Raw genomic sequence first — 25,000 nt, 5'->3', positions numbered from 1 at the left:
AACCAGAGATAATAATCAACAAGAGGAACTTTAAATTGTATTTTTCATTTCACTTCTCAGATTTTTCTGATATTGATTGTTGTTTAGACCTGAGGATGGAGGATGGAGGATGGATGACCCTGGGACCTTTCCTTTAGCACCACCCTCAGGAACATCTTAGATCCACTACACCCCCCTCAAGAACATCTTAGCTCCACTACACCACCCTCGGGAACATCTTAGATCCACTACACCACCCTCGGGAACATCTTAGATCCACTACACCATCCTCGGGAACATCTTAGATCCACTACACCACCCTCGGGAACATCTTAGATCCACTACACCACCCTCGGGAACATCTTAGATCCACTACACCATCCTCGGGAACATCTTAGATCCACTACACCACCCTCGGGAACTTCTTAGCTCCACTACACCATCCTCAGGAACTTCTTAGCTCCACTACACCATCCTCAGGAACATCTTAGATCCACTACACCATCCTCAGGAACATCTTAGATCCACTACACCATCCTCGGGAACATCTGAGAATGCAGTTTAGTTGTATGGGAACATATTTGTAGGAGACGGTTGAATAAATGACATTGTTGTATTGTTGCATAACTGAATACCAAAAATATGTTGAAAATAAAGGTTGGAGCAGGTGGGCGGGGCCATCAGGTGAGCAGGTGGGCGGGGCCGTCAGGTGGGCGGGGCCATCAGGTGAGCAGGTGGGCGGGGCCGTCAGGTGGGCAGGGCCATCAGGTGAGCAGGTGGGCGGGGTCGTCAGGTGAGCAGGTGGGCGGGGCCATCAGGTGAGAAGGTGGGCGGGGCCGTCAGGTGGGCGGGGCCATCAGGTGAGCAGGTGGGCGGGGCCGTCAGGTGGGCAGGGCCATCAGGTGAGCAGGTGGGCGGGGCCGTCAGGTGAGCAGGGCCATCAGGTGAGAAGGTGGGCGGGGCCGTCAGGTGGGCAGGGCCATCAGGTGAGCAGGTGTGCGGGGCCGTCAGGTGAGCAGGTGGGCGGGGCCGTCAGGTGAGCAGGTGGGCGGGGCCGTCAGGTGGGCAGGTGGGCAGGGCCATCAGGTGAGCAGGTGGGCGGGGCCGTCAGGTGAGCAGGTGGGCGGGGGGCTGTCAGGTGAGCAGGTCGGCAGGGCCGTCAGGTGAGCAGGTGGGAGGGGCCATCAGGTGAGCAGGAGGGCGTGGCCATCAGGTGAGCAGGTGGGCGGGGCCGTCAGGTGAGCAGGTGGGCGGGGCCGTCAGGTGAGCAGGTGGGCGGGGCCGTCAGGTGAGCAGGTGGGCGAGGCCGTCAGGTGGACGGGGCCGTCAGGTGAGCAGGTGGACGGGGCCGTCAGGTGAGCAGGTGGGCGGGGCCGTCAGGTGAGCAGGTGGACGGGGCCGTCAGGTGAGCAGGTGGACGGGGCCGTCAGGTGAGCAGGTGGGCGGGGCCGTCAGGTGAGCAGGTGGACGGGGCCGTCAGGTGAGCAGGTGGGCGGGGCCGTCAGGTGAGAACAGGGTTACTGGAGGTCAGGAAGGAAAGGAGCAGACTGAATCCAGCTGGTGAGAGAGCAGAGAGCTCATTTTATCTTGGTTTCAGGTAGAATGTGTAACCATGGACACATATTTTACTGATCCTGCAGAAATCACACAATGATCATTTTATTATGTTTATCAATGAAAATGAGAATAATTAAATATTAAAAAACATTATTCCCTCTAATATAGCAATATCAGTCAAAATAATCAAAATGAGATATTTTTTCCTAATCGTGCCGCCGTAATGTATCAAAAGAACCATCTAGTACCGCTCACATCCCAAACGAGTAGCCTAACTCTAACTCTAATAATAATAATAATAATAATAATAATAATATACGGCGTGCGTAGCGAGGACACGTAGTAACAGAACGTAGTAACTGAACGTAGTAACTGAACGTAGTAACTGAACGTAGTAACTGAACGTAGTAACTGAACGTAGTAACAGAACGTAGTAACTGAACGTAGTAACAGAACGTAGTAACTGAACGTAGTAACAGAACGTAGTAACTGAACGTAGTAACAGAACGTAGTAACTGAACGTAGTAACTGAACGTAGTAACAGAACGTAGTAACTGAACGTAGTAACTGAACGTAGTAACTGAACGTAGTAACTGAACGTAGTAACTGAACGTAGTAACAGAACGTAGTAACAGAACGTAGTAACTGAACGTAGTAACTGAACGTAGTAACTGAACGTAGTAACTGAACGTAGTAACTGAACGTAGTAACAGAACGTAGTAACTGAACGTAGTAACAGAACGTAGTAACTGAACGTAGTAACTGAATGTAGTAACTGAACCAGAAGGCTGTAAATAAAGGGAGAGCTCCGGGTTCAGAGGGTTGAGAGGCTCTAGTACTGCTGGATTTTCTAACCTGATAATCAGCCTGAATTGGCTTTTCATTTCCATTTATTCCACTACATTATACATTATATTACACTATTCAAACGGCTGAAAACATCTCACATGTGGAGAGTTAAGGGGTCGAGAATACGGCTGTGAATTTGCTCAGAAGAAGATAAAAGAAAGCGAGTGTACAGAAGCGTTTCTGCTTGAAGGTTACAAAACAGCTCAGAAATTAGATGAAGAGAGCGGCGCAGCGATGCACACGCAGGTCAAACATGAATCACTGTGCACGGAGCCGCTGTGTTCGTCCATCGGCGTCTGCACAGGAAGAAAATCATTTAATAGAGCTTTTGTTGGGCTGAGGGCAGGATCCCCGGCTCATTGTGTGTGCGAGAGAGACGCTGAATCACATCATACGTGATCCGAGCAGCTCGTGTGCTGCAGCGTCTTCCTGACAGCTCACAGTAAAACACACTTCTGGTGTCAGAGGAGGAAAACCACGGCGACGGCCCGCTTTCATCCCGTAAGACGGCCGTTTATTGTATCCAGATAAAAGCGTTATGAAACAGCTCGGCTCGGTCCGCGGCGGCGCTCCCGCCACGCCGACTCCCTGCAGACTGAAGGAGTGACACAGCGGGGATGGAGAGGCCATTTTGTGTTTTTTGGAAAGGCACTTTAGCTGCAGCCGCTCTGAGTGCTTTTATCATTATACGCCACTACAGTCTGGCCATTTGTTCTGACCTTGGGAAATGGTTTTAAAGGTCTCGCTGTGTGCACGTACGTGTGCTCCAGAAATGGCCTGGATTGAGATGTTCCATGGAAATATGTAGTGAGCGGCCCGTCGGCCTGGCGGGCGGGGGATAAGGGGAAAGCTATTTGGGGGACGGGGGCACAATCCAATTTGTTTGTTCACACTCCAGCAGAGCCAGATCAGAACAATTGATACATTAGGACTGGTGTCGGAGCCGAGGAGGGAGAGGACGACTATATATTGCAGAGAAGTGCTCCAAGAGTAAATTTACCTCACGGGCCATTGCACCGGGCGCAATATGAAACTATGATAAAAAAGAAATTGCTTTATTCTCCCAGTTATCAATATAATTCCGTCTCCGTGGCTCGCCGTCTCATTTTGGCGGCGGGAATCTTTTGTTACCGTGAATTTTCTGTTGCAAAAAAAAAAGCTGCACTTGTGAAGGTTCATTCAACATTCAGAGATAAATGCGCTCCAGGAGAGCGATGCCTCTCTCAATTTGAAAAGCCCCGGCGTGCCGTAACATCCAAATCCTTCAGACTTCAACATGTCATCTGCTCCCGCGGTGACAAAGGAAATAAATTAGGAGAAAGTCCTTAAATGACGATATGGTGTTGAGAGAGAGAGAGAGAGGACACGGTCCGACTCGGCGTGGCTCCTCACAGAGAGAAGGGACAGCTGTTATTTCCTATTCAGCCGCCTGATAACGTCTAATAACGCCACATAAATTAAATCTACCGCATCAGTGAACTCACGACGGCGTCCGCTCCGATAAATACTGAGCTTCCAGGTCTCAAAACCAGATTCTGGTGAACCATTATGGAGGCTGGAGTAATCATCTTCTGCTTTTCATTTATTCATTTAATAGGATTATTCATGAGGGGGGGGAGGGGGGGGGGGGGGGGGGTCCAGGTCTTCATACTGGAGAAACACACACACACACACACAGATACACACACACACACAAATACACCGGTCTTTGTTCAGCTGCTGGTTCTCACAGATCCCAACATTCAGGGTGTTTGTTGCGTGATGCCGTTCCTGTTCCAGGTCAACACGCCCGCAGCAGATTGTACGTTCTTTAAAAGCTTCAATGAAAACACATTTCGAGCATTCAGCTCATTTAAATGTATATTACCGTACATATATATTTATATGTGTATATGTATAGAGCTTGTCCTCACTTCTACAGAGTACTGTTACCTAACAGTTCTGTCCAACTGAATACTTTGACTCAGTAGTATGTTCTTATAGATGGAGGTATTCAGGGTGTAGTTATTGTAAAATAGAACAATGTCCTGCTGAGAACGAGCTGCGAGTCGAGTCGGGGTGAAGATGTGCAGCTGCTGTTTCAGGTCCAATGTGAGCTGAGTTTAGTTAAACCTGCTGCAGAAGAACTCTTAGTACTTCTCATTCCTCATGTTTCATATTCACATAAAGTCCATGAGATTCAACATACTTTAACATTTCTTTAGACTTTGATCCGTGGCTCCTTTAGCCAGACTTATTTTACGTCACAAACCAAGATCTTTTCCTAAACCTAGCCAAGTAGATGTAATGTGTAATTGAGCCTGAAAACTAAGTAAACCTACGTTGGAAGTTTATTTTGAAAAGAGAGGATGCAGTATGACACCAGAGGCGAACCTAGAGCGCCGTAGTTAAAGTGTAGAGCCACTGAGCAGGCGGCGGTGTTTGACGAGTTGGGGGTGAGTAAGTGAAGTTTAGCTCGCGATCATTTAATACACAATATTGTAGTTGGTACAACAGTGATACGGAAGATTAACTCAACTTTGTGTTGTTTTCTTCCTGCAGCTTCGTGTGACGGGGAGAAGGACAGCTCATTTAGAGTAACATCAGCTTTCATCATCACACAGTGAAGGCTTGTAAGAAGCCTTTTCAACACGTCTCTCACTGATCAAGTTAAAGTTGTGTCAGAGGGACGGGGAGAGGGACGACCAGGACCAGGACCAGGACCAGGATCAGGACCAGGACCAGGACGCGGGGAATCTAAAAGTTCATCCTGAAGGAGAACCACAAAGGATGAGGGGAAACACCAAATGAAAACCGGCCTAAGAGGAAGTTCTCCCTTCATTCACTATATGTTGAAAAGACTAAAAGAAACCAGCTGACTAGAACATGAAGGAACCACACAGACCTAACCCAGTCGGAGAGACTCCAGAGAAGAGAAGAACCTCAGACAGGTTCACCTGGTACTTCTGAGGGTTCACACACCCATATCTATCTATATATATATATCTATAGATATATATATATGTATATACACACACAGATAGAGCAACAACAGAACAGCACTCTCACTACCTCTGACAGAGAGACAATGAGTCAGCATCTGAGGGGTAGATATAGACTTCAACCAGCTGATCTTCATCAGGGCCGATCAGACTCCACAGCTGCCTCAGAGCAGCGATAACGAACCCGACCCGCCTGCTGAGGGTTCGGGTTCGGGTTCGGGGTTGCTGAGTGGCAGGTGACCCTCACAGGTTGGAGGAGGAAAGATGCATCTTGAATCCACAGATACATTTAACATCTTTTCAGCTGGCGAGGATGTGTCATATACAACCAATCAGATTGAGTGCTCCTGGTTGCATTTACACTTGTTAGTTTTATATAATGAACAGCTCTCTGTTCTGCCCAACATGCATGACGTGGTGTAGAGTAAAAAGAGTCTTAGATTTCTGCCCGTACCTCAGATACTCCTTCGTCTGTAGATCTGCGATGGTGAAATGGGGCTTTCTGGAGCACAGAGGTGCTTCTGTTGGCCAACGCTCTGTTGTAATTACTCAAAGCCTCATTTATTATTCAATAAAATTCAAAAGAGATCCATTTATCATATTCTGCTGTAGCACTAACACACTGACGAGCACTGTCGTAACCAATGATGACTGTTATTCTACTGGAGCAGTTTGTAATCTACTTTAGTTCAGTGGTTCCTAACCGGGGGTTCGTCTGCTCGGAGGTCGTCTATATTAGATCTGCTCATGTAGAACTAAAATCAGAATAACACACTTACTGGAGGATTTATATAAAACACTGGATATAAAACTATTTAAAACAATATATATTTTTTGATTCTTAGGAGCAAAATCTAACGAAATGTTCAATCCATATTTGTTGGCGTTTAGCCTTTCAAAAACAACATTTTCGCTGACAATCATTTAACCACAATAACCAAAAAGCTATTTAGGCTCCAACGCTATTAAAGTAAATCAATTAGGTCATTACCAAAAGAAAGATTATATCATGTGCTTGGCGAATCCGTCAAGACGTCATCACTTTATTTATGTTGACGAAACTAACGAGTTGATAAGGAGATATAGCATGACATTTTAAGGAGACTCTGCGTGTCATGACGCACTTTAGGCTTTTTACGAGTCATTTAACTTTTTTACTTTAACGTGAAACAGTTGTAGTTAAGTTTAGGCAACAAAACCACTTAGTTAGGTTTAATGAAAAATAATGGTTGGGCTTAAAATAATAATGTAAATAAGTAAAATGTGTACGTAAACAACGTAACATAACACGTCACAAACGCTCACAATAACTCAACAACACTTTGGGACGTGAACAGCGATCTCTGCGGTCATCTGGTGAGAAGCTGTAATACCAGCACTAAATACAGATCTATAGATATACGTTTCATTTCTTTCTTTACTTGTTTTCTAGTGTTGGAGTTATATAAATCTGATCGTATATATATATATTTATATATATATATATACTGTATATCTGTAAAGTCACCACAGACTCTGCTGCATCAGACCTGTCAGACAACCAAAGTCAAACCAGCACAAAGATCCTTTTTTCTTTTTCTCTCTCTTTCCATCTTTTTTTTTTGTCTCTAAGTAACACTCAAAATAAAAAGCCACTTAATCCATCTTCCCTGCATAAGGCCTCTTTTCCAGGCAGCAGAGATGGTAAAGTACATAAGTCTGCGGCGACGAGTCAGCCGTACACAGAAAAGCCATCTGTCTTCATCATTCTCCGGGCACAATTGATCTGCAGCACTCTGGAAAGTATTTATTATGAAAAGTCTCATTTTTTAAGCGGCCCGTTTAAAGTAGCAGCGGCCATAAATCAGCCCTGAATCGGAGCAAATCAGAGCGCGCTCCCACTGGAATCCATTATTCCTATTATATCAGCTCTAAGTGGACATAACAGCTTAATCTAGTATCGATCTGAGCGTGTGCGTCGGTCATCCCATCCAATCCCGCCCCGATATCGGAGACGCCGCGTGACGAAGCCTTGCATCTGCTCTCACTTTAAATAATCACAGAGGAGAGTCTGCGTGCTAGCTCGGCTAACTCCTTACTCATTAGAAAGCAATAAATAACGTGTGTGTGTGTGTGTGTGTGTGTGTGTGTGTGTGTGTGTGTGAGGTCTAATCCTGGCTAATACTCTGTTTAATACCAGAGAACTTCAGCGAGCTGGCAGCCCTGGTAATTAAGTGAGCAGCAGTCTGTTCTGATGGCTCTCACACACACGGGCATAAATTATTGAAGTGCCGTTAAAATAAATAATGAAGTGGATTGCAGCGTTTGGATGTGGGCGGGAGGTTAAATTATGCATGAGCTCAATATTTGTAAGTGTAATAGGAAGTAAGTGTGCTGGTTTGTAAACCGTGAGGAAATAAATCCCCCCCACCCAACGCTATTAGCCAGATTTAATTTAAGAAGGAAAAAAACTCCAGAGTCAAAGTCGACGGCAGATATCAGAGTAAATGTACAAGAAACGAAGCTGCACTGCTCTCCGACGGTTTAGCTTTACTAGTTCAGACTGTTAACTACTAGTTCAGACTACTAGTTCAGACTGTTAACTACTAGTTCAGACTGTTAACTACTAGTTCAGACTACTAGTTCAGACTGTTAACTACTAGTTTAGACTACTAGTTCAGACTGTTATCTACTAGTTCAGACTGTTAACTACTAGTTCAGACTGTTATCTACTAGTTCAGACTGTTAACTACTAGTTCAGACTGTTATCTACTAGTTCAGACTGTTAACTACTAGTTCAGACTGTTATCTACTAGTTCAGACTGTTAACTACTAGTTCAGACTGTTAACTACTAGTTCAGACTACTAGTTCAGACTGTTAACTACTAGTTTAGACTACTAGTTCAGACTGTTATCTACTAGTTCAGACTGTTAACTACTAGTTCAGACTGTTATCTACTAGTTCAGACTGTTAACTACTAGTTCAGACTGTTATCTACTAGTTCAGACTGTTAACTACTAGTTCAGACTACTAGTTCAGACTGTTAACTACTAGTTCAGACTGTTAACTACTAGTTCAGACTGTTAACTACTAGTTCAGACTGTTATCTACTAGTTCAGACTGTTAACTACTAGTTCAGACTACTAGTTCAGACTGTTAACTACTAGTTTAGACTGTCAACTACTAGTTCAGACTGTCAACTACTAGTTCAGACTGTTAACTACTAGTTCAGACTGTCAACTACTAGTTCAGACTGCTAGTTCAGACTGTCAACTACTAGTTCGGACTGCTAGTTCAGACTGTTAACTACTAGTTCAGACTGTTAACTACTAATTCAGACTACTAGTTCAGACAGTTAACTACTAGTTCAGACTGTCAACTACTAGTTCAGACTGTCAACTACTAGTTCAGACTGTCAACTACTAGTTCAGACTGTCAACTACTAGTTCAGACTGTCAACTACTAGTTCAGACTGTTAACTACTAGTTCAGACTGTCAACTACTAGTTCAGACTGTCAACTACTAGTTCAGACTGTTAACTACTAGTTCAGACTGTTAACTACTAGTTCAGACTGTCAACTACTAGTTCAGACTGTCAACTACTAGTTCAGACTGTTAACTACTAGTTCAGACTGTCAACTACTAGTTCAGACTGTCAACTACTAGTTCAGACTGCTAGTTCAGACTGTCAACTACTAGTTCGGACTGCTAGTTCAGACTGTTAACTACTAGTTCAGACTGTTAACTACTAATTCAGACTACTAGTTCAGACAGTTAACTACTAGTTCAGACTGTTAACTACTAGTTCAGATTGTCAACTACTAGTTCAGACTGTCAACTACTAGTTCAGACTGTTAACTACTAGTTCAGACTACTAGTTCAGACTGTTAACTACTAGTTCAGACTACTAGTTCAGACTGTTAACTACTAGTTCAGACTGTTAACTACTTGTTCAGACCAATGAGCACAACTGTACTTTGTCATTGAAGTAAATATGAGAATGTAAGAAGCTCTTCAATACAACATGTCACAAACACTGAGGATAAATACGAACAACAGAATATATACAGAAGTAATAAAAGGGATGGAGATATTGGCCAATGTGCATCACATCCATAAACCCCATCCATCATGTGGTGCTCATAAAGAAACCCACACGGCTGTAAAGACTTTAATATGTGAAGGTTTCTCCGTCTCTCGGTGAATCTACATGTTCAACACTCTGAAAGCAGAGAGAGAGAAACCCTTCAGTTAATGATCAGACGTTTAAATGTGTTGTTCAGCTGGTCTTAGGCTGGAACATGACATCCTCTGGGTAAGAAGACAAAGAAGAGCATTTGGAGTGTTTTCTTAACGTTCAGATCTCCGTTATATTTCAGTAAAATCATGCTGGAATTAGATTTTTGGGGGAAACTGCCGCCAACAAAACGCTGCAGAAGAATCCGACTGTGTGACACACAAACACACACTCAGGTTAGTTCCTGTCAGTAATGGCCTCGTGCCTCCCTCCTCCGTCTCAGCTATAAATAGGCTGAAGCAGAGCGTGAAATGAAAAGCAAGAGAACAGCATGAAATGGGACCAAAGTTGGGAAAATGGACATATTTATCCTTTTGTTTTTGAAGAATGCCGCGGAAATAATGGCACAATTTTTACATAAAGCCGTGCAATCTTCACAAACACTGCTGATATTCTGCTTATTGTTCCGCCCTGCTCTTGTTTTACTCTGTGTAATAATGGATCATTGTCACTGACTGTTGTACGGCAACAGAGGTCTCTGCTGTTGTTTCAGTCTGATATGCAGATGAGAACAACGTGGGGGAAAATAACAGGAATTATAAATATATATATATTATTAAACTAAACAAAATGATGGAATATTTCACTCGCTGGCTCGCAGTGAGAGTCACTGGTTTGGTCAAATATACCGACATTGACACTTTATTTCTTGTATTTTGTAATTACTATTTGGCAAACGTTTGCAGGAGAACCATGACATAACGCATTGTACACATGATTTATTGCATTACAGTGTTTTTCTTTTTTACTGCAGTGGGTCTTTTGTGAGTGATGTTTACTGCAATTACATAATTACTCCAGTTTATTAGAACTTTGGAATCTTTGTTTTACAGTTTGGTCCATCAAATCTTTCAGTAATAATCAGGAGATTGGACCCAAACCATCCAGCCAACCCCGTCTCACAGGAAGGCGTATAAATACCACGACATTACACGGACTCTCTGCGTGTCATGAGCATTCTAGCCTTTTCACGTCTCATTTGTACTACAACAGCGTGGCATTAAAGTGGTGGGGGTTTATGAGGTGGATGGGTCCAAAAAACACAGGACTTTAACCAGGAGACCCATGTTCGAGAACGGTGAGGTGGGTTTTTGTAAGTTACAGTATGACGTTTGACGATTGTCACGTTTTTTATTGAGGTATGTGACATGTTTTTGTAGTTGTGTTACGTTGTTTCTGTACGTGTTTTAACTTCCGCAAAAGGCTAAAATGCGTCCTCATGGCACGCGGAATGTCCGTGTATGCCGTGGTAATTATACGCCTTCCTGTGTGACCGGGTTTCCGCCAACGCCAAATGCCGTATCTCGCAATGTTAACGAAAGGAACAAATAATTTGTGTATCCGCCTCCTGATTCGGATCTGCTGCAGAATGTAACGGGTTCTTTGTCGGGCCGGTGCTTCATCCTTCCACCAAGTTTCATGAGAATCGGGACGGGAGAGTTTTTCTTTAATCCAGTCGACAAACAAACAAAGAAAACCTCCGTGGTGAAGTTAATAATTATAATTCACATAAACTGATTTTATACCCAGAACATTCAGATTTACTCTCATCTGTCATTTCACATAAAATCCATCGGCTCCATTCAGCCAAGCCCAAATGCACCCTGGGAAAGTTCATCCGCACAAGGTTACCACAGAATTGATCTCACACAACATGCATTGTGTGTGTGACTGAGCGCTCAATAGCATTAAAACAACAGCAGCAGCCTCACACAATACACATCTGCATCACACACACACACACACACACCGGGGTCCTGGGAGGTGAGTGTGTGTGTGTGTTTGCATGTCAGCATGTGTGTGCGTGTTTGGACACAATTAAAACGTCCTCTTGGCGGCGAGTGCCAATGCATCACCCTGATGACAGCGGACAGGCTGTTTGCTTTGCTGCCGCTGATATCGAGCTTAATGATGTTGTCCTTCATTGCGGTTGCCGCGGCTGACCTGCCCATCACTGATGCGTGGCAGCTGGGTTTCATTTGGGAGGAGATGTGTGTGTGTGTGTGTGTGTGCGTGTGTGTGTTCAGGTAGATTGAACCCGGTTTGATGTGGAAGTGTGAAGATGCCAGCAGGGATTTGTGTAACCCAGCAGCCAGAAACAGATCATGGTGTGTTTGACAAGCAGAGCTGCGGGAGGTGATGATGCAGGACGCCACGGCCAATAAAAAAGACACTTCAGATACTGTCCAGGCACAAATAGTGTCCAGGCGTTACTGTCCAGGCACAAATAGTGTCCAGGCGTTACTGTCCAGGCACAAATAGTGTCCAGGCGTGGTCAGCGTAGCTCCTCGATGTGGAGAAAAGCCTCCCGGAGCTGCAGCTGATATAACTCTGTCTTTGATGTGATAAACTTGGTCCCAGTAAAAGGCTCAGAGTCAGAGGAAGAGATAGTGAAACTGCTGGATCGTCCTCGTCGATGGTTACCAACCGACCAGTTCTACAACCATTCATCAATCAGTCTCCAAATTTAATGTATTGATTTGTGTACATAGACACCAATTTCACATTTAAATGGTATGTAATCCCCGTACGTGTAGGGAAGAGGTCGGGCTGGATGAATGGTTCCAACAACACCAGACTTTCACCAGGAGACCGCCGTTCATGTCCCGTCTGAAACCAGAAGTCAACGTTGATTTATCTGTCATGTAACGTCCGTACTTAAGTTACGCTAACTCCAGAGTTATTTAAACCCAAACCACCACAGAAGATGCTCTGCAGCTCTGCAGCACCTTTCAGCCTCTTGTAGTCATTATTTTGGTTTTATGGCTCAACGCTCTCATCAAGCTGGTTTCCAGCAGCAGCAGCAGCTGTTCCCTGAAGAACAAGCTCCGATAAATCAACAGAACGCTACCTGGGCTGAGGCTGCTCTCACACCTGTAGGTCTATAGAGCTGCTTTCACACCTGTAGGTCGGAGAGGGTTAGGGTTAGGGTTGGGAGGTTAGGAGGTTAGGAGGTTAGGGTTAGGAGGTTAGGGTTAGGAGGTTAGAGGTCGGAGAGGGTTACGAGGTTAGGGTTAGGAGGTAAGGAGGTTAGAGGTCGGAGGTTAGATGTCGGAGATGAACCCTCTCTGCTGTGTTCTCCTCTCGAACCGGAGAGAAAGGACGTCCAGCAGATTGTTGATGAATGTGAGTGTGGGTTAGGGTTAGGAGGTTAGGGTTAGGAGGTTAGGGCTAGGAGGTTAGGTTTAGGAGGGTTAGGGTTAGGAGGTTAGGAGGTTAGGGTTAAGAGGTTAGGATGTTAGGAGGTTAGGAGGTTAGGAGGTTAGAGGTCGGAGGTGAACCCTCTCTGCTGTGTTCTCGTCTCACACTGGAGAGAAAGGACGTCCAGCAGATTGTTGATGAATGTGAGTGTGAGTTAGGGTTAGGAGGTTAGGGTTAAGAGGTTAGGATGTTAGGAGGTTAGGGCTAGGAGGTTAGGAGGTTAGGAGGTTATAGGTCGGAGGTGAACCCTCTCTGCTGTGTTCTCCTCTCACACTGGAGAGAAAGGACGTCCAGCAGATTGTTCAGATTGCTGATGAATGTGAGTGTGTGTGTAAATGTCTCCTGATGTATAGTCAGCATAACTGGGTCTGAATTATTCTTTCTTTCATTACACTAATGGCGCAGCAGAACGCAGCAGAACGCAGCAGAACGCAGCGAGTCGATGCCGAGCCGGAGCGGAAGGGAGAGGAGAGGAAATGATTATTTTCAGCAGGGTTTCACACACAGGTGGGAAAAGGGCAAACTCTCAGCTGGTGACGTTCATCAAGCGCTGTTGTAAAGGTCACACCGTGTCTCTCGACGTGGACCCACACCCAAAGGCGTGTTTACCCCCGCTGGGCGCCCCCCCCGCCGCTCCTCCACAGCCATGCAACCCCCCCCCCCACACGGGAGAGAGGCTGCTTTAACATCCTCATTCAGAGTTCAGAGGCTCCAGCGCTGTTTCAGTAAAAAGGAACATTTAGATGGTGTTGACCTATTTCACCGTCTGCTGGTGCCGTTTGTTTGTCAGCGTTTATTCAGCCGGAGTTTGAATCCGTCGAGTTCCAGTCCGTCCAGGCAGAGCTGAACGATTATGACTGTGCCTCGGCGGGACGTGTGAAGATGTATGGAGCCTCCGGCCCTCCTTGACGTCATTAGTACCCGTCGCTGTTTCTGTGTGCTTACATCATGTTCTGCCCGCTCAGCAGAAAGTCCAAAAACACATTTACATGATGAATCACTGAGATCATGTCACCGGGAGGGAAGTAGGGCGGCGGTCCAGAGCCGTGATGTGAGCCTGCCTGACCTTTGACCTCTACAACAACCTTGAAAACCCTCAACGTGTTCCTGGCTGAGGATGGGGCCGGTTGTTCCACGGAAATAGATAAACACTTTAATAGGCTCATCAAGGTAGTCCAGGTTTACCTTTCTGTAGTCCAGGTTTACCTTTCTGTAGGTTTACCTTTCTGTAGTCCAGGTTTACCTTTCTGTAGGTTTACCTTTCTGTAGGTCAGGTTTACCTTTCTGTAGTCCAGGTTTACCTTTCTGTAGTCCAGGTTTACCTTTCTGTAGGTTTACCTTTCTGTAGGTCAGGTTTACCTTTCTGTAGTCCAGGTTTACCTTTCTGTAGGTTTACCTTTCTGTAGGTCAGGTTTACCTTTCTGTAGGTCAGGTTTACCTTTCTGTAGTCCAGGTTTACCTTTCTGTAGGTTTACCTTTCTGTAGGTCAGGTTTACCTTTCTGTAGTCCAGGTTTACCTTTCTGTAGGTTTACCTTTCTGTAGGTCAGGTTTACCTTTCTGTAGCCCAGGTTTACCTTTCTGTAGGCCAGGTTTACCTTTCTGTAGCCCAGGTTTACCTTTCTGTAGCCCAGGTTTACCTTTCTGTAGGTCAGGTTTACCTTTCTGTAGCCCAGGTTTACCTTTCTGTAGGTCAGGTTTACCTTTCTGTAGTCCAGGTTTACCTTTCTGTAGGTCAGGTTTACCTTTCTGTAGTCCAGGTTTACCTTTCTGTAGTCCAGGTTTACCTTTCTGTAGTCCAGGTTTACCTTTCTGTAGGTTTACCTTTCTGTAGGTCAGGTTTACCTTTCTGTAGTCCAGGTTTACCTTTCTGTAGGTTTACCTTTCTGTAGGTCAGGTTTACCTTTCTGTAGCCCAGGTTTACCTTTCTGTAGGCCAGGTTTACCTTTCTGTAGCCCAGGTTTACCTTTCTGTAGCCCAGGTTTACCTTTCTGTAGGTCAGGTTTACCTTTCTGTAGCCCAGGTTTACCTTTCCTGTAGCCCAGGTTTACCTTTCTGTAGGTCAGGTTTACCTTTCTGTAGCCCAGGTTTGCCTTTCTGTAGGCCAGGTTTACCTTTCTGTAGGTCAGGTTTACCTTTCTGTAGGTCAGGTTTACCTTTCTGTAGCCCAGGTTTACCTTTCTGTAGTCCAGGTTTACCTTTCTGTAGGCCAGGTTTACCTTTCTGTAGGTCAGGTTTACCTTTCTGTAGCCCAGGTTTGCCTTTCTGTAGTCCAGGTTTACCTTTCTGTAGGTTTACCTTTCTGTAGGTCAGGTTTACCTTTCTGTAGGCCAGGTTTACCTTTCTGTAGTCCAGGTTTACCTTTCTGTAGCCCAGGTTTGCCTTTCTGTAGGTCAGGTTTACCTTTCTGTAGCCCAGGTTTGCCTTTCTGTAGGTCAGGTTTACCTTTCTGTAGTCCAGGTTTACCTTTCTGTAGGCCAGGTTTACCTTTCTGTAGGTCAGGTTTACCTTTCTGTAGGTCAGGTTTACCTTTCTGTAGCCCAGGTTTACCTTTCTGTAGGCCAGGTTTACCTTTCTGTAGGTCAGGTTTACCTTTCTGTAGGTCAGGTTTACCTTTCTGTAGTCCAGGTTTACCTTTCTGTAGCCCAGGTTTACCTTTCTGTAGGCCAGGTTTACCTTTCTGTAGGTCAGGTTTACCTTTCTGTAGGTCAGGTTTACCTTTCTGTAGGCCAGGTTTACCTTTCTGTAGGTCAGGTTTACCTTTCTGTAGTCCAGGTTTACCTTTCTGTAGTCCAGGTTTACCTTTCTGTAGGTTTGCCTTTCTGTAGGTCAGGTTTACCTTTCTGTAGTCCAGGTTTACCTTTCTGTAGGTTTGCCTTTCTGTAGGTTAGGTTTACCTTTCTGTAGTCCAGGTTTACCTTTCTGTAGGCCAGGTTTACCTTTCTGTAGCCCAGGTTTACCTTTCTGTAGGTCAGGTTTACCTTTCTGTAGTCCAGGTTTACCTTTCTGTAGGTCAGGTTTACCTTTCTGTAGTCCAGGTTTACCTTTCTGTAGTCCAGGTTTACCTTTCTGTAGGTTTACCTTTCTGTAGGTCAGGTTTACCTTTCTGTAGGTCAGGTTTACCTTTCTGTAGTCCAGGTTTACCTTTCTGTAGCCCAGGTTTACCTTTCTGTAGGTTTACCTTTCTGTAGGTCAGGTTTACCTTTCTGTAGTCCAGGTTTACCTTTCTGTAGGTTTACCTTTCTGTAGGTCAGGTTTACCTTTCTGTAGTCCAGGTTTACCTTTCTGTAGGTTTACCTTTCTGTAGGTCAGGTTTACCTTTCTGTAGCCCAGGTTTACCTTTCTGTAGGCCAGGTTTACCTTTCTGTAGCCCAGGTTTACCTTTCTGTAGGTCAGGTTTACCTTTCTGTAGCCCAGGTTTACCTTTCCTGTAGCCCAGGTTTACCTTTCTGTAGGTCAGGTTTACCTTTCTGTAGTCCAGGTTTACCTTTCTGTAGCCCAGGTTTGCCTTTCTGTAGGTCAGGTTTACCTTTCTGTAGTCCAGGTTTACCTTTCTGTAGGTCAGGTTTACCTTTCTGTAGGCCAGGTTTACCTTTCTGTAGGTCAGGTTTACCTTTCTGTAGGCCAGGTTTACCTTTCTGTAGGTCAGGTTTACCTTTCTGTAGGCCAGGTTTACCTTTCTGTAGGTCAGGTTTACCTTTCTGTAGTCCAGGTTTACCTTTCTGTAGCCCAGGTTTACCTTTCTGTAGGCCAGGTTTACCTTTCTGTAGGTCAGGTTTACCTTTCTGTAGGTCAGGTTTACCTTTCTGTAGGCCAGGTTTACCTTTCTGTAGGTCAGGTTTACCTTTCTGTAGGCCAGGTTTACCTTTCTGTAGGCCAGGTTTACCTTTCTGTAGGTCAGGTTTACCTTTCTGTAGGTCAGGTTTACCTTTCTGTAGGCCAGGTTTACCTTTCTGTAGGTCAGGTTTACCTTTCTGTAGGCCAGGTTTACCTTTCTGTAGGTCAGGTTTACCTTTCTGTAGGTCAGGTTTACCTTTCTGTAGGCCAGGTTTACCTTTCTGTAGGTCAGGTTTACCTTTCTGTAGGTCAGGTTTACCTTTCTGTAGCCCAGGTTTACCTTTCTGTAGGCCTATAAGGCCAGAATACTTCACTATACTTCTATTAAGTATATATCCATTAAAGATGAAGTACAAGAACTCCGGTAAGCCGAATACACTCAGACTAAGAGCCAAGTATACTTTAGTGGACCTTTCTCTGCCTGTTTCCTGTCGCCGCGGTGCGTCTCATACCGCCGTTAAAGGGCGCCGTGTGACGGCCGTGACGAGGCCTCAGTATCTGACTCAACGCTTCTCTCTCAGCAGCTCACGTCATTCTGATTCTTTTTCTTTACAATACTTCTACTTATATGATGAAATTCACGTTACGTTAACGTTGTTCGAAGGTTTTTAAGAAACTCTTGTTGATATATGTGATGTTTTCACCTTTAAGTTCTCAGCTGAGACTCTTTTTGTCCAGTCAAATGTTTGATTAAAAGTCTTCCTAGCTAGCTAACCTCGTAGTGGACGTCCCCGTCTCTGTTGTCGGTGTGTTGTCAGTGTGTTGACGGTGTGTTGACGGTGTGTTGTCGGTGTGTTGACGGTGTGTTGACGGTGTGTTGTCGGTGTGTTGATGGTGTGTTGTCGGTGTGTTGACGGTGTGTTGTCGGTGTGTTGACGGTGTGTTGTCGGTGTGTTGACGGTGTGTTGTCGGTGTGTTGACGGTGTGTCGTCAGTGTGTTGACGGTGTGTTGATGGTGTGTTGTCGGTGTGTTGACGGTGTGTCGTCGATGTGTTTTCGGTGTGTCGTCGGTGTGTTGACGGTGTGTTGACAGTGTGTTGACGGTGTGTTGACAGTGTGCCGTCGGTGTGTTTTCGGTGTGTTGAGGGTGTGTCGTCGGTGTGTTTTCGGTGTGTTGACGGTGTGTTGACAGTGTGCCGTCGGTGTGTTTTCGGTGTGTTGTCGGTGTGTTGAGGGTTTGTCGTTGGTGTGTTTTCGGTGCGTTAGCGTGTGCCGTCGGTGTGTTTTCGGTGTGTTGTCGGTGTGTTGAGGGTGTGTCGTCGGTGTGTTTTCGGTGTGTTAGCGTGTGCCGTCGGTGTGTTTTCGGTGTGCCGTCGGTGTGTTGTCGGTGTGTTTTCGGTGTGTCGTCGGTGTGTTTTCGGTGTGTTGTCAGTGTGTTGAGGGTGTGTCGTCGGTGTGTTGTCGGTGTGTCGTCGGTGTGTTTTCGGTGTGTTGTCGGTGTGTTGAGGGTGTGTCGACGGTGTGTTGTCGGTGTGTTGACGGTGTGTCGTCGGTGTGTTTTCGTTGTGTTGTCAGTGTGTTGAGGGTGTGTCGTCGGTGTGTTGTCGGTGTGTCGTCGGTGTGTTTTCGGTGTGTTGTCGGTGTGTTGAGGGTGTGTCGTCGGTGTGTTGTCGGTGTGTTGACGGTGTGTTTTCGGTGTGTCGTCGGTGTGTTTTCGGTGTGTTGTCAGTGTGTTGAGGGTGTGTCGTCGGTGTGTTGTCGGTGTGTCGTCGGTGTGTTTTCGGTGTGTTGTCGGTGTGTTGAGGGTGTGTCGACGGTGTGTTGTCGGTGTGTTGACGGTGTGTCGTCGGTGTGTTTCCGGTGTGTTGTCGGTGTGTTGTCGGTGTGTTGACGGTGTGTTGTCGGTGTGTTGACGGTGTGTTGTCGGTGTGTTGACGATGTGTCATCGGTGTGTTTCCGGTGTGTTGACGGTGTGTTGACGTTGTGTTGACGGAGTGTTGTCGGTGTGTCGTCGGTGTGTAGTCGGTGTGTTGACAGTGTGTCGTCAGCGTATCGTCGGGGTGTTGTCAGCGTGTTGTCGGTGTGCTGTCGGTGTGTTGTTGGTGGGTCGTCGGTGTGTTGACGGTGTGTCGTCGGTGGGTCGTCAGTGTGTCGTCGGCGTGTCGTCGGCGTGTCATCGGCGTATCGTCGGGGTGTTGTCGGCGTGTTGTCGGCGTGTTGTCGGTTTGCTGTCGGTGTGTTGTCGGTGGGTTGTCGGTGTGTGTGTGACACAGTTTGTGTCTCTGCCGCCAACACACGAGGCTGAAAGCTGCTGGAGAGCAGACAATCAAACAGTCCTGACTCATTGGGATCTGTATAAAAGCCGTTAGTACACAGCCTCGTTCTCCAAGAAGCTAATTAAAAAGCCAAACTTCATGTCTGCTGCTCTGCTCTGAACACAACATGGATTCTGAATGAATTTAAGAGGAATTATAACTTCAACACGTCGGAGCCAGTGAGGAGCTTAGGAACTTTTTAGTTACTAGTTCATTTGGAAGAGCTGCTTCTTCTCTCCTCGTTCATCTCCAGCTCTGCTGCTCACACAGAGCTTCTGTTACTGGAGGACGAGTACCTGGTCTCTCTCAGGATGAGGACCTGGTCTCTAGTCTCCCTCAGGACGAGGACCTGGTCTCGTCAGGATGAGGACCTGGTCTCTCTCAGGATGAGGACCTGGTCTCATCAGGATGAGGACCTGGTCTCGTCAGGATGAGGACCTGGTCTCTCTCAGGATGAAGACCTGGTCTCCTTCAGGACGAGGACCTGGTCTCTGGTCTATGGTCTCAGTCAGCAGGTGTTTTGAACCTGGTGTCAGTATTTTTATCCTGCTCTCATTCAGTCTGCTGAGGAGCCTCGCTGTGATTTAGCACACAGGCTGTGAGTGTGTGTGTGTGTGTGTGTGTGTGTGTGTGTGTGTGTGTGTGTGTGTGTGGGGGGGGGGGGCTCAGCCTACTTTATCAACGTTAATTTCAAAGCCTTGAACTGCTCGCTCAGCGGATTCCGGCGGTGGCGGTGGTGGTGGCGTTCCTCCTCAGTTGGCCTCCTTTTTCCTGCCGCCTCAGCAGTCTGGCTGCCGGCGGACCGCGGCGCGGCGCCCTCCTCCGCTCTCCGAAACATCTCCATGAAGCTCATGAAGCGCTCTGAGAGTCGGCAGGCCGACGACTGATTTTCCACTTCCCGTGCACGTGATTGACAGGCGCCGCTGCCGGAGAGGGCCGACACGTCGGACGCGGCGGACCACAGAATGTTTTTCCAGCCCGTGTCGGCACTTTGGAGCGTCGCCGTTTGTTCAGGAGTCGCCGTCGTCGGCCGAGCGGAGCAGAACTGATGAAACATCCATCGCTGGTTCTCCACGGGAGGCGATTTGTCTGTCAGGCCGGAGGGTTATTGACAGCACACGCACACACACACACACACACACACACGCACACACACACACACACACACACACAACGCGGATCATTTCATTTTACCGATGAAGAATCTCTCTCCCTGCAGGGAACAGTCCGAGGTGAAACTAATGAAGTTTTATCTGAACGGCTCCATTAAGGTGATGAAGCAATCACCATCATCATCATCATCATCCTCCTCCTCCTCCTCCTCCTCCTCCTCCTCCTCAGGGTTTAAGGGCAGTGACTGATTTCAGAAATACCTCGTGAGGCGTCACAAACCTGAACAGGTAACCTGATAGAGATGTGTTCCTGTACATCCAGCTGTTACACAAACATCCCATAAAACACCTGAACATCTGAGCAGATCAACGCAGAGAGAAGCTCAGCAGAGTGAAGCTCAGCAGAGAGAAGAGAGAAGCTCGGCAGAGTGAAGCTCAGCAGAGAGAAGAGAGAAGCTCAGCAGAGAGAAGAGAGAAGCTCAGCAGAGTGAAGAGTGAAGCTCAGCAGAGAGAAGCTCAGCAGAGTGAAGAGTGAAGCTCAGCAGAGTGAAGCTCAGCAGAGAGAAGAGAGAAGCTCAGCAGAGAGAAGCTCAGCAGAGTGAAGAGTGAAGCTCAGCAGAGAGAAGAGAGAAGCTCAGCAGAGAGAAGCTCAGCAGAGTGAAGCTCAGCAGAGTGAAGAGTGAAGCTCAGCAGAGAGAAGCTCAGCAGAGTGAAGAGAGAAGCTCAGCAGAGAGAAGCTCAGCAGAGTGAAGAGTGAAGCTCAGCAGAGAGAAGAGAGAAGCTCAGCAGAGTGAAGCTCAGCAGAGTGAAGAGTGAAGCTCAGCAGAGAGAAGCTCAGCAGAGTGAAGAGAGAAGCTCAGCAGAGTGAAGCTCAGCAGAGAGAAGCAGAAGCTCGGCAGAGAGAAGCTCAGCAGAGTGAAGAGTGAAGCTCAGCAGAGTGAAGCTCAGCAGAGTGAAGCTCAGCAGAGAGAAGAGAGAAGCTCGGCAGAGTGAAGCTCAGCAGAGAGAAGAGAGAAGCTCAGCAGAGTGAAGAGTGAAGCTCAGCAGAGAGAAGCTCAGCAGAGTGAAGCTCAGCAGAGTGAAGCAGAAGCTCGGCAGAGAGAAGCTCAGCAGAGTGAAGCTCAGCAGAGAGAAGAGTGAAGCTCAGCAGAGAGAAGAGAGAAGCTCAGCAGAGAGAAGCTCAGCAGAGTGAAGCTCAGCAGAGTGAAGAGTGAAGCTCAGCAGAGAGAAGAGTGAAGCTCAGCAGAGAGAAGCTCAGCAGAGTGAAGAGAGAAGCTCAGCAGAGAGAAGCTCAGCAGAGTGAAGCTCAGCAGAGTGAAGAGTGAAGCTCAGCAGAGAGAAGCTCAGCAGAGTGAAGAGAGAAGCTCAGCAGAGTGAAGCTCAGCAGAGAGAAGCAGAAGCTCGGCAGAGAGAAGCTCAGCAGAGTGAAGAGTGAAGCTCAGCAGAGTGAAGCTCAGCAGAGTGAAGCTCAGCAGAGAGAAGAGAGAAGCTCGGCAGAGTGAAGCTCAGCAGAGAGAAGAGAGAAGCTCAGCAGAGTGAAGAGTGAAGCTCAGCAGAGAGAAGCTCAGCAGAGTGAAGCTCAGCAGAGTGAAGCAGAAGCTCGGCAGAGAGAAGCTCAGCAGAGTGAAGAGTGAAGCTCAGCAGAGAGAAGAGTGAAGCTCAGCAGAGAGAAGAGAGAAGCTCAGCAGAGAGAAGCTCAGCAGAGAGAAGCTCAGCAGAGAGAAGAGAGAAGCTCAGCAGAGAGAAGCTCAGCAGAGAGAAGCTCAGCAGAGTGAAGCTCAGCAGAGTGAAGAGTGAAGCTCAGCAGAGAGAAGAGAGAAGCTCGGCAGAGAGAAGCTCAGCAGAGAGAAGCAGAAGCTCGGCAGAGAGAAGCTCAGCAGAGTGAAGCTCAGCAGAGAGAAGCTCAGCAGAGTGAAGAGTGAAGCTCAGCAGAGTGAAGAGTGAAGCTCAGCAGAGAGAAGAGAGAAGCTCAGCAGAGTGAAGCAGAAGCTCGGCAGAGAGAAGAGAGAAGCTCAGCAGAGAGAAGAGAGAAGCTCAGCAGAGAGAAGCAGAAGCTCGGCAGAGAGAAGAGTGAAGCTCAGCAGAGTGAAGCAGAAGCTCGGCAGAGAGAAGAGAGAAGCTCAGCAGAGAGAAGCAGAAGCTCGGCAGAGAGAAGAGAGAAGCTCAGCAGAGTGAAGCAGAAGCTCGGCAGAGAGAAGAGAGAAGCTCAGCAGAGTGAAGCTCAGCAGAGAGAAGCTCAGCAGAGTGAAGCTCAGCAGAGTGAAGAGTGAAGCTCAGCAGAGAGAAGAGAGAAGCTCAGCAGAGTGAAGCAGAAGCTCGGCAGAGAGAAGAGAGAAGCTCAGCAGAGAGAAGAGAGAAGCTCAGCAGAGAGAAGCAGAAGCTCGGCAGAGAGAAGAGAGAAGCTCAGCAGAGAGAAGAGAGAAGCTCAGCAGAGAGAAGCTCAGCAGAGAGAAGCAGAAGCTCGGCAGAGAGAAGAGTGAAGCTCGGCAGAGAGAAGCTCAGCAGAGAGAAGCAGAAGCTCGGCAGAGAGAAGCTCGGCAGAGAGAAGCTCAGCAGAGTGAAGAGAGAAGCTCAGCAGAGAGAAGCTCGGCAGAGTGAAGAGTGAAGCTCAGCAGAGTGAAGAGAGAAGCTCAGCAGAGTGAAGCTCAGCAGAGTGAAGCTCAGCAGAGAGAAGCTCAGCAGAGTGAAGCTCAGCAGAGAGAAGAGAGAAGCTCAGCAGAGAGAAGCTCAGCAGAGTGAAGAGTGAAGCTCAGCAGAGTGAAGAGTGAAGCTCAGCAGAGTGAAGCTCAGCAGAGTGAAGAGTGAAGCTCAGCAGAGTGAAGAGTGAAGCTCAGCAGAGTGAAGAGTGAAGCTCAGCAGAGTGAAGCTCAGCAGAGTGAAGAGTGAAGCTCAGCAGAGTGAAGAGTGAAGCTCAGCAGAGTGAAGCTCAGCAGAGTGAAGCTCAGCAGAGTGAAGAGTGAAGCTCAGCAGAGTGAAGCTCAGCAGAGTGAAGAGTGAAGCTCAGCAGAGAGAAGCTCAGCAGAGTGAAGAGAGAAGCTCAGCAGAGTGAAGCTCAGCAGAGAGAAGCAGAAGCTCGGCAGAGAGAAGCTCAGCAGAGTGAAGAGTGAAGCTCAGCAGAGTGAAGAGTGAAGCTCAGCAGAGTGAAGAGAGAAGCTCAGCAGAGTGAAGCTCAGCAGAGAGAAGCTCAGCAGAGTGAAGCTCAGCAGAGAGAAGCTCAGCAGAGTGAAGCTCAGCAGAGAGAAGAGAGAAGCTCAGCAGAGAGAAGCTCAGCAGAGTGAAGAGTGAAGCTCAGCAGAGTGAAGAGTGAAGCTCAGCAGAGTGAAGCTCAGCAGAGTGAAGAGTGAAGCTCAGCAGAGTGAAGAGTGAAGCTCAGCAGAGTGAAGAGTGAAGCTCAGCAGAGTGAAGCTCAGCAGAGTGAAGAGTGAAGCTCAGCAGAGTGAAGAGTGAAGCTCAGCAGAGTGAAGCTCAGCAGAGTGAAGCTCAGCAGAGTGAAGAGTGAAGCTCAGCAGAGTGAAGCTCAGCAGAGTGAAGAGTGAAGCTCAGCAGAGAGAAGAGAGAAGCTCAGCAGAGAGAAGCTCAGCAGAGTGAAGAGTGAAGCTCAGCAGAGAGAAGAGAGAAGCTCAGCAGAGAGAAGCTCAGCAGAGTGAAGAGAGAAGCTCAGCAGAGTGAAGCTCAGCAGAGAGAAGCTCAGCAGAGTGAAGAGTGAAGCTCAGCAGAGTGAAGCTCAGCAGAGAGAAGCTCGGTGAGTGGAGAGGAAGAGGAGGAAGCTCTCACACAAAGAAACACAAACCCCAGTATAGAGATGCTGATTGGTATTTAGTTTAGAGGACATCTGAATATTTACTGGACAGTCATTTTAACGTCCAAACAGCCGATGAACCGAGTGAAGAGATTCTGAAAGCTGAACATGAACTCACTGTGAGGAGAGTCGGAGTCTCAACTCTCACTGTTCATCTGCAGGATGTTCAGGATGTACAGATTCATCTTTACCTCCATCACGCTGTCTTCAGTAAATCTGTTCCAGGTCTCTGGTCTCTGGTCTCTGGTCTCAGTTTCTGGTCTCTGGTCTCAGGTCCAGGTCTCAGGTCCAGGTCCAGGTCTCAGGTCTCAGGTCTCAGGTCTCAGGTCCAGGTCTCAGGTACAGGTCCAGGTCTCAGGTCCAGGTCCAGGTCTCAGGTCCAGGTACATAGCGTGTCGATCACCTCAAGAGAAAAATTTATTTTTTATATGAGACGGAAAGTAGAAGATGTGAAATGTAGAAACAATAGAAAGTGTTTCTCCTCCTCCCGGCCCCAACTTTTAGGACCTGATGATTTAAATCAGGACTATTAGAGTGTTCGTACTGGGGAGTTGATTCACCTCCAAATAAATGATCCTCTGAGTTACGGACGTCTCTTTCCCAATGGAAGTCTATTATATTATATATATATATAAACTGGAAAAACAAAGTAGTTAAACTTGTGTTTGGTGGATTATTTCTCTGTTGTTACAATGCTAATGGTCATTGTATTTTACATCGTTAGAAAGCCTGTTTATTTACCTTCACAACGATGTCACACTTGTAAGGATCATGTATTTGTGGGATGAGCAGCACAGCTGATGATGTGGGGAGCGCCCAAGAACAATTTGCCAAAATGCTCCGTCAATGGTAAACAGTGTATTCTCCTGTTGGTGTTAACTCTTGTTTTGAGTTGTTTGGTGGATGATTGAACTCTCTATCAGTAACAAGGAACAAACAAGACATATTGATTGATTGAATCCACCGTCAGGAGCCTCAGTAGAGGTGGAAGATCCATACGCAGCCACAACAGCCTGGCACCTCCTCCTCATGCTGGTCACCAACCTGGTCACACGTTGCTGTGGGATGGCGTTCCATTCCTCAACCAGGATTGGTTGCAGGTCAGCCAGCGTGGTTGTGTTGGTCACTCTAACACGTACAGCACGCCCAAGATGA

The sequence above is a fragment of the Sebastes fasciatus genome, chromosome 10, assembly GCF_043250625.1.
Source record: "Sebastes fasciatus isolate fSebFas1 chromosome 10, fSebFas1.pri, whole genome shotgun sequence".
NCBI lineage: Eukaryota > Metazoa > Chordata > Actinopteri > Perciformes > Sebastidae > Sebastes > Sebastes fasciatus.
The sequence above is the reverse complement of the archived record's forward strand: the minus strand, read 5'-3'. Positions refer to the sequence as shown.